Source organism: Cibotium barometz, chromosome 5, assembly GCF_041138505.1.
Source record: "Cibotium barometz isolate CiBa-2024 chromosome 5, ASM4113850v1, whole genome shotgun sequence".
Taxonomy (NCBI): domain Eukaryota; kingdom Viridiplantae; phylum Streptophyta; class Polypodiopsida; order Cyatheales; family Cibotiaceae; genus Cibotium; species Cibotium barometz.
This window is the reverse complement of record NC_141050.1, coordinates 39,971,789-39,986,431: the sequence shown is the minus strand read 5'-3', so window position 1 is coordinate 39,986,431 and position 14,643 is coordinate 39,971,789. Positions and strand designations below refer to the sequence as shown.

Genomic DNA, 14,643 nt, shown 5'->3' with positions numbered 1-14,643 from the left:
GCCTCGAAAAATACAAAAGTGTGCTTTTCCTTGCATAGCACTCTCTTATGCTCAAAATAAAGTGTCCATAAATTGAAGTTAGGGTTGAAATATATAAAACTTTACAAAAGTATTAAATTTTGAATGTTCAAGTGTAAGCTTGATAAATCTAACCTTCTAAGTTAAATAAAAATGTGCACAAGCTAGGACAAGTATATAGAGAGCTTGTTTCAAAAAAAAAATGTGTGTAATAAAATAATAATGAGCTAATTCTCCAAACCACCATAGCTGGGTGCGCGGCTCTCTCTTTGCATCCGATGATTCGGGCTCCTTAAGCAGATGGTATAATTCATGCATAACCGAGTCAGTCCTTTCTCCACTGGGAGCTCGGCCTTTGTAAAAAACCAAGGTGTCCACCATGTCTGCCTTAAGGACGACTTTCCTATCTCTGCCGGTTCCCTTCGAATAGCGAGGCTCTCATGTTGGTGCGGGAGCCTTTGGGGGGTAACTTCTTAAACAAATAAACTCGATACAGAAGTGTTCTGTATTACGAAACAAACCTAGATAGTTGTGAGGAGGGCTACTTAAGGCTAGGCTAAGGTTTATTCAACTGAAAGAAAACCTAAAGTGAAAAGTAATAAAGTAAGTTTTATTTATAAACCTAAGAGTAATAAGGTCTAGCTTTTAACACCCCCCCTTAAAAGTTACTTTATTTTAATCCTATGTATATTTGTAGCATTCCTCATGCTTGACTTTGGAAACTGCTTGTCATATAGTCTACCCACATATCATCTGTAGAAGTATGCTCCAGGTGCATATGTTCATTTGCCACCAAGTCCCGTATTATGAATTGATAACAAAAATCCACATGTTTAGTCTTCTCTGAATACTTGGGGTTTTTAGCTAGAAAAATGCATCACCATTGGGGATTGTGCTGATGCTTAGCTCCTAAGGGAGTCACCAAATCTATTTGCTAGGAAGAAATACCTACCGTAAAGACATGTCTTGTAGTGGACCTTTGAGTGGTGAGATCAAAGCCTTTCATGATTCCTTTTCACTAGGAGTTGAAGTCTAAACGATAATTTTCAACAAGAATTTCCTTTATATTTTTATGAGGCTTCTCCCACCATTTTTTTAATACACCCTAGGTCATCAAACCTCTTCTTCCTCAAACCATATCTTGACTACATGTAAGACCTTGACTACATGGTTAAAAGAATACGGAGAGGTTTAGGCATATATGTTGACAACTATTTGTAGTTAATAGTTAGTGGAGGTAAAAGAAAGAATGGCATAAGTTGATGATATGTAGGCAAGTATCCCAATCAAGGTAGGGCACTAATTGAAACTCAAAAACCAATTCAAACTTGACGTTGTCTTTAAGAAAATCGATGAAACTTTTACATTTTTAGTTATAAAACTAGTAAATGATATAAAATTGATAAAGAGAACCATTCACGCTGGCTAGCACTAAAACCAGATTCCCCACCAAAAATAGTGAAAATTTGCTTTAAAAAATGAATCCCTTTGAAATTTTGAAATTCATGCTATAGACTTTGGATCTATGCCCTTTGGAAGGTTTCTCATTGAGCTCGGATGTGGTGAGGAGCTTAGGAGCCAACCAAGACCACTAAAGACACAATGACGACCAGTGCACTTCACTACTAGAAAAACACATCCTAAATTAGTGTATTTTTTCATGGTCACTCGAGATTGAAAAAAATACATTATACTTTTGGTTGGCTCTGAAAATAATGGCAATCTTGTGAACTTCTGAAAATTTTAGATTTAAAATTAGTTAATGTGTATGATTTCCTTAATAGGAAAACTATTTTTTTCTAGCATGTTGCACTTTTCCAAACTCTCTACTATTATAGCTAACACATTTTTCCTTTTTTTAAGTTTTTGATATGGTCTCCCCTAGAATGAAGGTGAGATGTGCCCATGATGCTACTAAAATCTTAGTGACCTATAAGTGCGGTTGCCTTCACAACATGGGGAGATCATGATGCTTACTTGTAACTCAAGATTCACATGGAGCGAATAACAAGACATATGGAATTATAAAGCTGTAATATGGTGTAGTAGGTAAATCTTGTACTTGTTTTTTCACATGAAGGATATCTAAATAGTCTTTCAAGGGATGCACCATTAACACTACTCATTTTCTCTCAATTTAACCCTCCAAATAGTCAAAGTATAGTGGATATGATCACTATGGATAGTTGGTGAACACAAAAGAAAATTGGTACATGTGAAGAAGAAGGATATATTTTTAACATTCAAGAAATCACTTTGGATACATGTGGTACATAATACTTGCCATAGTAAAACACTACCTTGCCTAGATCTAGTTAACAAATATGTAACCAAAAAGTAGGCATTATAGTGTAAAATATGTTAGTTAGTAAAATATAGATCAAATGGATAACTTAAATACAACAATCGAAGGGTAATTTAGATCAAACTTGTACATAATTACGTGCATATAAGTGAGAGAGGAGGAGAAGGACAAGGAAGAGAGAGAGGGGCACACAGAGAGAGAGAGAGGTTGCCCAGAGGATGAGGAGCGTGAGAGAGAGAGAGAAAGAGAAAGAGAGAGAGAGAAAGAGAGAGAGAAAGAGAGAGAGAGAGAGAAAGAGAGAGAGAGAGAGAGAGGTGGCCCAAAATTGTAGGTTTAGATTGGCCTAGAACTTTTTCAAATACTTTTCTATATATTATATAAAGGAAGAGTTTTACAAAGTTGCCATGTGGCAATAATTTGGAATTCTAAAAGAGTTAGAGGAGATTTGGAACCAAGAGTCACCCTACTACTCCTCTAAAAATTCAAGATTTAGTTATGTTTACAATTCCTCTAAAAATTATTATGAAAAGCTTTCTTGTTCAACCCATGGTGGAAAGGACTTAAGGCTCAATGAAAATAGTTCTGAACACATATACAATATTTACTTACTTAGAACTTTGTTCGTGGTTCAAGTTGTTCGTGACCCGTTCTACGTGTGATGTGGGTGAGTCATAATCTTGCTGGCTCTCATCGTGTGATGTAGATGAAGTTTTTGAACTCCTTCTCTTCTTCTTCTTCTTCTTCTTCATCATGATTCTACAAAGCACCATAGCTGGGTGCTTGCAGAGCTCACTCTTTGCATCTGATGATTCGGGCTCCTTAACCAGATGGTATTCATGCATAACCCAGTCAGTTCTATCTCCACTGGGAGCTCGGCCTTTGTAAAAAACCAAGGTTTTCTTAAAGCCCACAATGTCTGCTTTAACGACGACTTTCCTATCTCTGCCGGTGGCCTTCCAATAGCCAGATGGGGTGGCTCTGTTTGTGCGGGAGCCTTTGGGGTACTTCTTATCAGAAAGGTTGAAGAAGAACCATTGGGAGTCTCTGCTGGAAATGCATGAGAAATTGGGAAGCTCCCAGGGGTCGTGCTTGTAAAGATCGATTTCTGCAACGACGTTGGAAGGGATGTGGAGTCCCGAAGCTTTTCTACGCAAGTAGAACGCAACCAGCTCTTCGTCTGTGGGGTGGAATCGAAAGCCAGGCGGGAGAACTTCCATAGCTAGCGTAGACAATCAAAGGATCAACAGCTCTTATATTCGCGTCTGGCAAGCGTGTTGCGCACGCGTCTACCGCCTCACGCCAAAAACGTGACCAACAAGCAAAGCAAAGCAAAGCTAATGCCCTCAACTTCTTCGAAGTTAAAAACTAAAGTCTGAGTGTCCTTTATAAAGTTCACAAAACGTTGAATTGCGTCGATGTCAATTAGATTGCTCGGGAATTTTGAAGAGAGAGCTTTAAACCTTGGAAAGACTACTTGAAATTTCTACGTGTCCCACTATCTTAGGTAATGGGTCCTGTTAGCTGCATCGTGCGAAAACAACAATGCATCGTGTGAAAACAACAATGCACAAACACAGATAGACTCGATCGCTTTATTAAAACCAAACGGCCGTTGAGATAGTTGTGAACGGCTACTAAAGCCATGTTTATTCAACTTAAACAAAAAAACAATAAAGTAAGTGATCTTGACTCATTGGTGGCTAGACCATTCTTTTTTAATACTTTCTTATAAAGCCCTTTTTGAGTCTACATTTTTCCTAATACTAACTTCGGAGTAAAGTATCATCTTCAACTAGTCCTTGCCGACCTTTCTGAAAAAATGCCACAACCATTGCTCTGGGTGGTTCTTCCTACTTTATTTATAGTAGAAAAATATGGGTATATTTCTCAAGGATATGGCTAATGATTTTGGTAAATGAGACGCAAGATTGATAGGGGTGGAGAATTCACTTCACCTACATTACTATACTCTAGAGCAAAATGGTGTTATAGACACAAGAACTAGATAATGGTTAAGATGTCTCAGAATATGCTCAAAGTAAAAGGGTTGGTGGGTCGAGGTAATTAACATTATAATGCACATTCTCAATCGGATTTACACAAGAAGTTAAGGGGATTAGGCATACTATGTTAAGAAATTTTCACTTGCATATTGTAGGATTTTTTGAGTATGTATTTTATGCATTTGCGTGACTTAAAAACAAGACCAAGTGGAATCCAAAAGGCTACAAGTGTATCTTTCTAGGGTATAGTATGGAGTCAAAGGTTTGCCCTCTATAATCTCAAGGTAAGGAATATCATGGTGAGCCAAGGTGTGGTGTTCTTTGAACATCTCCATCAAATGGAGGAGGAGGCTCCATCCACTTTATCAATAGGTGAGGAGATCATTTACCGACAGACACAACATCCAAGTGATGTTGATCCACAAGCTTTGTCTCTCAGGCAAAAGGGCTACCCACACCCATTCCACATAAATCTGAAAATGAAGAAGACAGACCTATTGAACCTCAGAAGGCATAATAAATGTGAAAGTGGGTCTAGCAACTCTTGTATGGCAAGAAATTCTTAACCATTGTAGATGAGCCAACCAATTTTGTTAAGCTCACCCTAATGTGTTGTGGAAAGTTACCGATTTGTCGAGCTCGGGCCATGCTCAAGAGCTCTACCGCCATAAGATTGCTAATCCAACATGTGGTGTAACCTCTCTCGCGAAGATCCCGTGGGATCTCTCCAAAAGACGATCACAAAATGATAGCCTCATCACTCAAGCAAGAGGGAGAGAAGAAGCAACAGAGAACAAGTGATTAGCACAAATCACTCCCAAACCCTAACCCTAAGCACACCACACATGCTAGATTAGAGTTGTAAGAGAGAGAGAGAGAGAGAGAGAGAGAGAGAGAGAGAGAGAACACTCCACTTCTATTGCACAAATGGGAGAATGAGTTGCAAACAAGAGAAATTGGCTTTTATAGTTCCAAGCCTTTTCCCACTAGGTCTTCCAGGAGTAAGTAACCTTAGGTGCCCAAAAAATAGTTACAAGGCTTTTCTCTATGGTTCGGCCAACTGACCGAGATCCTCTTATCTGTCCTTCAAAGCTCAAGACTTGGGAGCATCTTTAGGGCATTTCCCTCATCATCAAAGGATGGGATTTACAATATAGTGCGGGTGCCCATTACATAAGTGTGGGGACATAGTTGTCGTAGGAATGTATTAACCATATGTGGTTACTCCTCTTCCTAAACTCGATCGCATTCTTGTGATCGGTAAGAGGTTGTCGAGGCACGCTGGGAAGTATCACACTTGGTTGGTTCTCTTGTCTCTCTAGAAATGAGAGGGCGTGGGGGGGTAGTAATATGGAAAGAAGTTAGTGGAATACTAGCGATTAAGTATCTATCTAGTCGTATGGGCTCTTATGAAATTTCTTTCTTGTATGTGCCTAGTGGTACTCTTTATTTTGTTTGTTATTTATTTATTTTTTGTTGCCTTTGCAGCGTTAACATCCTCATGAGAGGAGTTAGAGTGCCTTGAATAAGTAGACTAGCACGTAATACTTAATGACCAGTATCCAAGTGGTAGGTGGTGGTGGTGTGAATGAGGGGTTAGTAAAACAATGGTATTAGTAAGCAAGTGATGGCGAGGAGGAATTCCGGAGGGACAAGGAGGTAACTCACATGGAAACTGCTTGCGCTCTGAGATGCTGTATTGCGATGGCGATGTACATGTAGGTCTAGCATCATCATCAAGACACCTTAATGGGCATCTTGGCTCCTGTGGGTGTTGATTTATGGTGGTTCGGTTTCTTTCTTTTTCTTTTAGTGGTTTGTCTTCTTCTGTCATTGTAGCTCATGGGACTAGAATCCTTGGTTGATGAGAGTGGTAGTTGCCGTTGAGGATCCATAGGAGTAGTAGCTTTTGAGTACGGAAGTAGAAGCTACTTTGGATTATTGGGGTCCAAAGGTAAGATAGCATAATAGGAAGTTATGGGTAGGATTGATTTAGGCATGAAGCACAATGATTTGAGTGAAGCGGGGGTGATTAAGAATTCCAAGCAATGGGTCATACCATTGACCATGCTTGCGCCCTCCATGGTTCCCCCATCATAAGATGTACCTGGATGGTTGTCGATGATGAATAGGGATTTAATATTCACGTGATCACAAGATTTTTTGTGATAATAACACATGTGAACAAGTTATTCACATGTTCTCATGTTACCGTTCACAAAATAATAGGTCACTTGCCATTTGGGAACCCCTTAAAAGCTTGGCTACGCATGGGAATAAGCTATTCACATGTTCTCATGTTACCATCTTCACATAATAGCAGGTCAGTGGCCGCCTAAGAAGATTTTTTATGCCCGACAAAGATAAATTTTTTAGGCCCTTGTGAAAGCTTTGTGAATATAACATGTGATCACAAGATTTTTTGTGTTATTAACATATGTTATTAACATGTTCACATGTTCTCGTTTACGTCAGTGAAATCCCTGATGATGAATCTTGGTGTGGTGTGTTTGCAAATGATAGAGCCTAGCGAGAATTGCAGGTGTTGTGCATGCAGGTGTTGTGCATGGGCGATGGCAAAAGGTGTGCGGTGCTCCTAATCACCTAGAGATCCTTTTTAAAACAAAATTGGGGTCCTTAGGCAGGTGAGGACATACATGTGTTTATTGGTCAATACCCCAAAAGAGGATTTTCTACTATTAGCCCATTTGGCTAGATTTGTGAGCTTACTCTTGAGGTTATCTTCGAGTGGTTGGATCAGCTCTGACATTTGTGGCACTGCCAGGTGGGGTGGAGCCTTGTGGATGAGGCTTTTTTGGTTGAAAGGACTGGGCGAATCAAGATTTTGAGTGCCCGAGATTGGTGTGTGGGTAAGTTCGTAGGATTTAGTTGATGAAGAGGGGATTTGCTTGCTCCTTGGTTGACAAATCATCTGTGTTGATGGGATAAGGAGTGGCCTAGCTTGTGTGGTTTGGGCCAAGTGTTGAGGGTTATGCTGTGGGATCTAAATGATGGAGTTGCCGTCATTGAAGCCTTGGGCTTCTAAGAGATATTTGGGCACCCATCGTTTGCCGAGTGATGAGGGCCTGTGGTGGTTGACAAGGCTTCTTGGTTTTTTGTCAACGAGGCTTTGAGCTACGTGTAGGTTGTCGCAGAGGAGATGCTTTTGATTTGGGCTTTAGGAGCCACATGTGTGTGTTGCCTTCACTCATTGGAAGCCTTGCGCTTGGAGCACGTTGGTAGGCACCCATCATTATTGGCTTTGTTGTTCTTGGGGTGGGAGGGGTGGCATTGGTAGGTGTAACAAGCAAATCCTAGAGATCCACTCCACGCAAGGCTAATTTCACCTTCACCTTTCACAGTGTAGTTGGAGCCATCCAACTTTGCAGACTCAGAGAACATATGAAGTGTAGTTGGGGCAGCCATCACAAAATCTTAGGCTCAATGTCAGAAGAAAAAATGCACAATCTCAGAAGAAGTGTCCACCACAGGTACCAGATGCCACCAATCCTCAAATCAGATGCCACCAATCCTCAAATCAGAACACCAACAACTCCAAGAAATACCTGTAGGGTTGAAAATGCAACACAACAAATGCTGCTGCCCTGAAACAGAGCAGCCGACAGATGTAAGAGAGGGTCTCAGGGGTCAAACTAGTGATGGAAGACCACAGGCTGCTGAGAAGAAGTGCTGGTGTGTGTGAGTGATGTGAGGTGAGATGAGGGACGGTGGGTACGTGTAGTGCAATGCGGCGGTATGACAACGCTCGTGGGGGAGATGAAGTGGAAGTGCTTCTCAAAGAGTTATAGAGCTTGGAGACCTCAAGGAGTTATAGAGCTTGGAGACCTCAAGCGTTATGAGCTTGGCCATTCGAAAGATCCTCATGATAGTTGTGGTTCACTAGTAATCCTTTGTTAGATGTGTTTCGAGGGGGGTTAGGGTGAGCCATAACAACACCCACCATTGATTGTCATGATAATGGTAAGAGACCAGGGTGTTTGTGGTGGGGGTGGTTGAGGATGTAGAGTTGAGGGTGATTCTCGGCCAAACGACGAGGCTTGATTTGTCAAGGTTGGATAGTGTCGACAATGCCCTTTTGACCGGATTTGGTGAGGCATGAAGTGTGGTAAAGTGAGACTATCGGTTTTTGATGAGGATGGGAGCGGAATTTGGAACTCGGGCAGTTGAGGGTGAGGTTGTGTGTATGATTTCCTCTTAAGGACACAAGAGGAATGTGGCTTTGTTGCCATTAACTATCATGGTGGCCATTTATTCTCGTCAATTGATTCGGCAATGAGTGGCATCAATCCACTTTTTTCCAATTATAATCTGGCCCGTGCATCTATGACATGAAATCTGCACTCCAACTAGTTATTTCCTATAGATATTTTAGGAATGAAATACCTAACAATCATTAGATGCATTTCATGTGAAATTTGAATGTAAGTGTTGTCTTGTGTAAGTGTGGGTTTTCCAAGAGTGTTCCATGCCTCCAAGAATGAGATTGGTGTGGACCATAGGATATATGTGGGCTTGCCATCGTTGTAGACCATTCTCAGCCCCACAAGTCCAATCCATATTCTTGGTGGGTTTAGTTCTGGTGGTAGTTTGGGGGTGGTGGAAGAGTTACCAGTTGTTGTTGGGGGTGAGAGAGGATTCTTTATGGAAGAAATTGGTACTGGCAGAGGATCGGATGCGGTGCACTCCCCATCCCAGAGGATCATCATTACCTTACCCTTGGGAATCTTGAGGGTAGCTGTGTTGTAAGCTGAGTTGATTGTACATGTGGTGTTCTTGACCCAACGCCCTCCAAGGATGACTGCATCTTTGGTGTCTTATGTGGGAACCACACAAAACTTACAAGGGTGGATGCATGGTAAGGTGGACTTAAAACCTATGTACTGGACATGGCTTTTAAACTGGTTTATAGACATTTGAAAAAGTCATTTTCCTCATTTTCTCCCACATTTTGTACATTTGAAAAGCCTAAAAATAAAAAATAGTTATTACAAGCAGCTCGTGGTGCACTCATTTCACCACCTCTCCCACATCTCTCTCTCTCTCTCTCTCTCTCTCTCTCTCTCTCTCTCTCTCTCAAGCTCTCTCCTCAAGCTCTCTCTCTTTTGCTTACCCACTCTGTCTCTTTCCATCTCCTTTGTACCCTAAACCTGCATCATTATCGCCTTGTTGTTTACCTCTCTCTCTCTCTCTCTCTCTCTCTCTCTCTCTCTCTCTCTCTCTCTCTCTCTCTCTCACTCGCTCTCTGTGCCTATTGTAGCCCCCCTTATTGTTGTTTCACAGACACACACACATACGTATGGACCTTTCACCCATCATAGATTCCCAAGCATTTAGAAGCAGATGTAGAAGTTTGGGCTGTGTAGAGGGTTGTGTAGAGGGCTGTGTAGAGGGTTGTGAGTCATGTGTAAAGTTTTCTACCAATGCAATCAAGGATTATCATGCACAGAGGAAGTAGGAACAATATGCAAGGATGAAGTCTAAGCTACAAGAAGAACAAGAGCGTAATGCAAGTCATGGTGCAAACGAACAGAAGCTTCAAAAAACGAACAGAAGCTTCAAAAAAATATGCAACCACGTTGTTCAATACTTTAATCAGCAGACCAAGGGTCTAGACGAGAAGACAAGGTTTGATATATTATCTCAGGTTCTCAGACATTGCTCCATGAAGGAAATTTCTAACAGTTTTCCACTATGGAACCATACAAGTCTAATAGAGGGCATATGAAATACACTTGAAGTAGTAAAAGTGCCTAGAATCTCTAAGGAGCTATTTCTTAAAATGCCTATTTCAATTATTCTTATGAATGGCGTTAGCACAAATACATCCTCTCTTAACATTGTAGATGCTTTAAGGCAGTTGAACATACACAGGCATAATTTCTATGCAGTTAGAGAGTGTTTTAAAACCTTTGCTGATGGTATTTTGCCATTATCTTCATGCCATCGACAAGCCCATGCAGTAGGCATAATTACTGATGAGGTGAAAGAGCTTGTTTTCAATTTTTGGTTAATCCATACTCGTGTTTCACCCAATAAAAAGGATGTATGTCGCAAGCGCCTTGGTAGAAAATGTTATGTTAAGCATCCGACACACCTTCTCGATCAATCTCAGGTAACAACAACAACCCATTCTCCAACACCAGTGCTGATTTAGTGTGCTTTTATACATTACATATTCCTTTAGTATAGATTCAGATACTAGATTAGATCAACCAGTGTACAAACAAATACCAAATTCTCTACTGTTCTGTGATTATATCATCATGTATGTGCGTTGTTTCCTTCTTTTATCAAGTACAAACCAGTTTCAAACCAAATGTTTAACTTGCTATGATGGTTTTGTATTGTAGGTTGAACTATATTTGTTGTTTAAGGAGATGGATCCACAGGCACCAGTTCATCAATGAGCTTTCAAGAAATTAAAGCCATACTTTGTGCACACAAGCTTAAGGATCGATACACTTGTTGCTGCATGGTGCATGTTCAAATGTCATTCTTAAAAGATGCCTTGAACCAGATTAGAGGATCTATTTTTGGGTTGCATGGCAAAGCATGTCAATGTGATTGTGTCATTTGTATGTGGGTTCTCAGCCAGGTGGGTACAAGGCTGTAGAGAAGTCCTACAAGAGGATCACAAGCATATGGGAGTCCATCCTATGTCCCAAAGTTGTGTTACCATATTATAGTAGTGATGTGTGTGAACACACTTAGGACCGCCGGGGCACTTTTTCCCTCACTAGGAGGTTTTTTCCCCCGTGCATTGTATATACGCCCATTATCTTCTAGGGCTTGTTATCTTTCATTTTTGGCACTCATAATACACTACTGTGTTGTGCTCAAGCTTCCTCATCTTCTTGAAGTTGTGTGTGCATTCCTGCAACCCTAATTCCAACAATTGGTATCAGAGCAGGCTTCCTCCTCCCGGGCAGCATCACCGGCACCTGCCGCTTCATCTCCTCTGATTGCGACGAGGTTTCACGAGCGTCTGCAGGTTAGTATATGCCGTTGGGCTTGTTCGTTTCAGAATTTTGATCTGAAGTCATTTCGCCCTCCGTTTTTGCATTCCAAGTACTGCGCAGGCAAAATCGTCCTACTGTGCAGATTTTCTGTCAAGATTAAAATCTGCAGGACAGGTGCCCATTCGTCTGTTTTGGGCTGTGCTATATAGCACAGGTCGATTTTATACAGGTTTACCTCTTACAGACAGCATTTACATCTAGTAGTACAGTCATTGGCCATGGCTGACAACAATGATGTATTCCGCATGTTGGCTGCTGAGGATAAGTTGGATGGCACCAACTATCCATTGTGGGCATATATGATGCGACATGTATTGGTAGCAAAGGGGTTATGGAACATTGTGCAGGGTATTGATGCACGTCCTATTGTGGCTGGGAATGCTGCAAACACATCAGAAACAGGTACTGTTGATGATGGTGCAGGCACAAGTGCTGTAGCAGCTGTTCGAGAACCACCACTTTCAGCAGAGCAGATTCGTTGGGATGGTAGAGATGCGCAGGCTCATGCCTTGATTGCGCTGTCTGTCAAACGTACCATTATCCCACATATTCGCTCCTGCAGGACTTCTAAGGATGCTTGGGATGTACTTGCCACATTGTATCAGGCAAGAAATGAGGCTCGTGTTGCTTATCTCCGAAAACAGTTGGAGAGTGAGCATATGAACGAAGGTGATTCTATGGATAGCTTTTTGACAAAGATCAAGGATTTCAAAGAGCAGCTCATTTCTGCAGATGAAATCCTGTCAGACAGTTCACTTGTGCAGACTGTTTTGAATGGTCTACCAGATTCTTATCAGGGTTTTGCTTCCACTCTTCGCTTGATGATGAAAGGCAATCCCAATGCCTTATCATTTGAGGAGTTAGTTTCTGTTTTGCTGCAAGAAGACCAGTCAAGGCAAAACAGGAATATTATGCGTGTCACAGATCAAGCTTTCGTTGCTAGTCAGAGAAGCGGGAAAGGTAAAGCTGGCTTTTCTTCTAGTAAGCAGAAATCTGCAAATGCTGCGCAACCAAAGAAGGAAGACAAAGATGAGAAGAAGGGTGACAAACAGAAGACATTTTGCAAGTACTGTAAGGGAAATGATCATGTCATCAAAGCGTGTCCTAAGCTGGCTGCGAAAGAGGCTAAGAAGAAAGAGGCTGGTATGGCTGTTGTTGCAGATGCCTCTCCTTCTAACAATGAATCTGCTAATGTTGTGCTAGATACAGAATGGGCATTCAATGCGCAGTGCAGTTATGACCCATCTTTGCATGACACATGTATGTCTGCAGTAGATTCAGATGTATGGTACTTTGACAGTGGTGCCACTAAGCATATCACCTCGCAGCGCAGTTTATTCACTTTCCTTGAGTCTGCTCCCACAGGGAATACTGTCACTTGTGCCAATAACTCCTCTTATCCCGTTGAAGGAGTTGGACAGATTGTGCTGAATGTTGCAAATGGCAACACCTTTACACTTTTTGATGCATTGTATGTGCCAGGGATCAAAAAGAATCTGCTGTCAGTCTCCGCATTTGCCAAAACAGGTTTGGTTGTAAAATTTGTGGATGACAGATGTACTGTTCATGATCTCTCTTGTGGTGACATCATTGTAGCATCTGGTTCACTATGTCGAGGGCTGTATAAGCTCAATATGGATGGCAAATGTGTAGAGGATTCAGCATGTGCTATTATGGATACGCAGGCTATTTCAGATGCAAAACTGTGGCATGCACGTTTTGGTCATCTGAATTTTGCAAGTTTGCTGCGCCTGCAGAAATCTGAAATGGTGTCTTCTTTGCCTAAGCTTGAGGCACCTGTCAAGCATGTTTGTGAGGGCTGCATATTGGGTAAAATGCAGCGTGCTTCCTTTCCCAAAGATGGATCAGTGAGAGCTGAACGCAGATTGCAGCTTGTTCACAGTGATGTTTGTGGTCCCATGCAAACTCCATCATTTGGAAACTACCTTTACTTCGTGACTTTCATTGATGATTTTACCAGGCATGCATGGGTATATCCTTTGAAGGCAAAGTCCGAAGTGTTTTTGTGCTTCAAACAGTTTTTGGTTATGGCTGAAAATGTGTCAGAAAGTAAGATGGGCACCCTCCGTTCAGATCGAGGGGGGGAGTATATGTCTTCAGAATTTAATGCATTTCTGGCTGAGCGTGGGATAAAACACCAATGTACAGTGCCGTATACACCACAGCAAAATGGTGTGGCTGAGAGAAAAAACAGGTCTCTCATGGAAATGGCAAGATGTATGGTTAAGAGTCAAAGTCTACCACATAGTTTTTGGCTTGAGGCTGTCATGTGTGCCACTTATGTACTAAACAGGTGTCCCACCAAAGCATTACAGGTTGTCACTCCATATGAGGCTTGGCATAGCCGCAAGCCATCTGTTGGCCATTTACGTGTTTTTGGTTGCCTGGCATATGCATTAGTGCCTGTGCAACATCGCAGAAAATTGGATGACAAAGCTGTCAAATGTATTTTTGTTGGATATAGTGCTGAGAGCAAAGGCTATCGTTTGTATCATCCACAGACAAAGCGCATTTTGGTTAGCCGTGATGTTGTATTTGTGGAAGATGCAGTTCAGCCCTTGGTTTCATGTACTAAGGAGACAGATATCAGCTCACGTGATGTCTATGATACATTGTTGCCTCTTTTCAGTGGTGCACAGTCAAGTGCAATACCTCATGAGGCAGTTTTTCAGCCTATGCAGGTTTTAAATGATGGCACAGATCAGCCTATATCTGATGCAGATGTGCATGATGCACTTGAGGATGAGAGACAAGAGATTGAGGGCTCTAGGAATATGCCTAGATGGCTGGTGCAGACTTTGCATGACAGCAAGTTGGATGCCCCTTTGTCTAGTCGCACTCGTTCTGGCTCTCATGGTGCCTCTTATGCGTCAGATTGTTATGCATTGGCTGTTTCTAGTATGTGCGATGAAAGTGAGCCTGTTTCATTTGATGAGGCACAAAGTTCAGAAAATTGGATGGCTGCTATGCAAGCAGAATACGATGCTATTATGAAGAATGGTACATGGTCTTTATGTGACTTGCCCCCTGGCAAGAAGGCCATTGGCACTAAGTGGGTTTACAAATTGAAGCGTAAGCCTGATGGCACAGTGGATCGCCATAAGGCTAGGCTTGTTGCAAAAGGTTATGCTCAAGAGAAGGGCATTGATTTTGATGAGACTTTTGCTCCCACATGTCGTATGACCACTGTTCGTAGCATCTGTGCATTAGCAGCTCATAATGGTTGGAATGTACATCAGCTGGACATAAAGACTGC

General features: G+C 41.7%; 1 pseudogene; it reads right to left on the bottom strand.

Moving 5' to 3' along the window:
- Positions 1–2,731: 2,731 nt before the first annotated feature.
- On the bottom strand, positions 2,732–3,540 carry LOC147638479 (NAC domain-containing protein 96 pseudogene; annotated as a pseudogene).
- Positions 3,541–14,643: the final 11,103 nt, after the last annotated feature.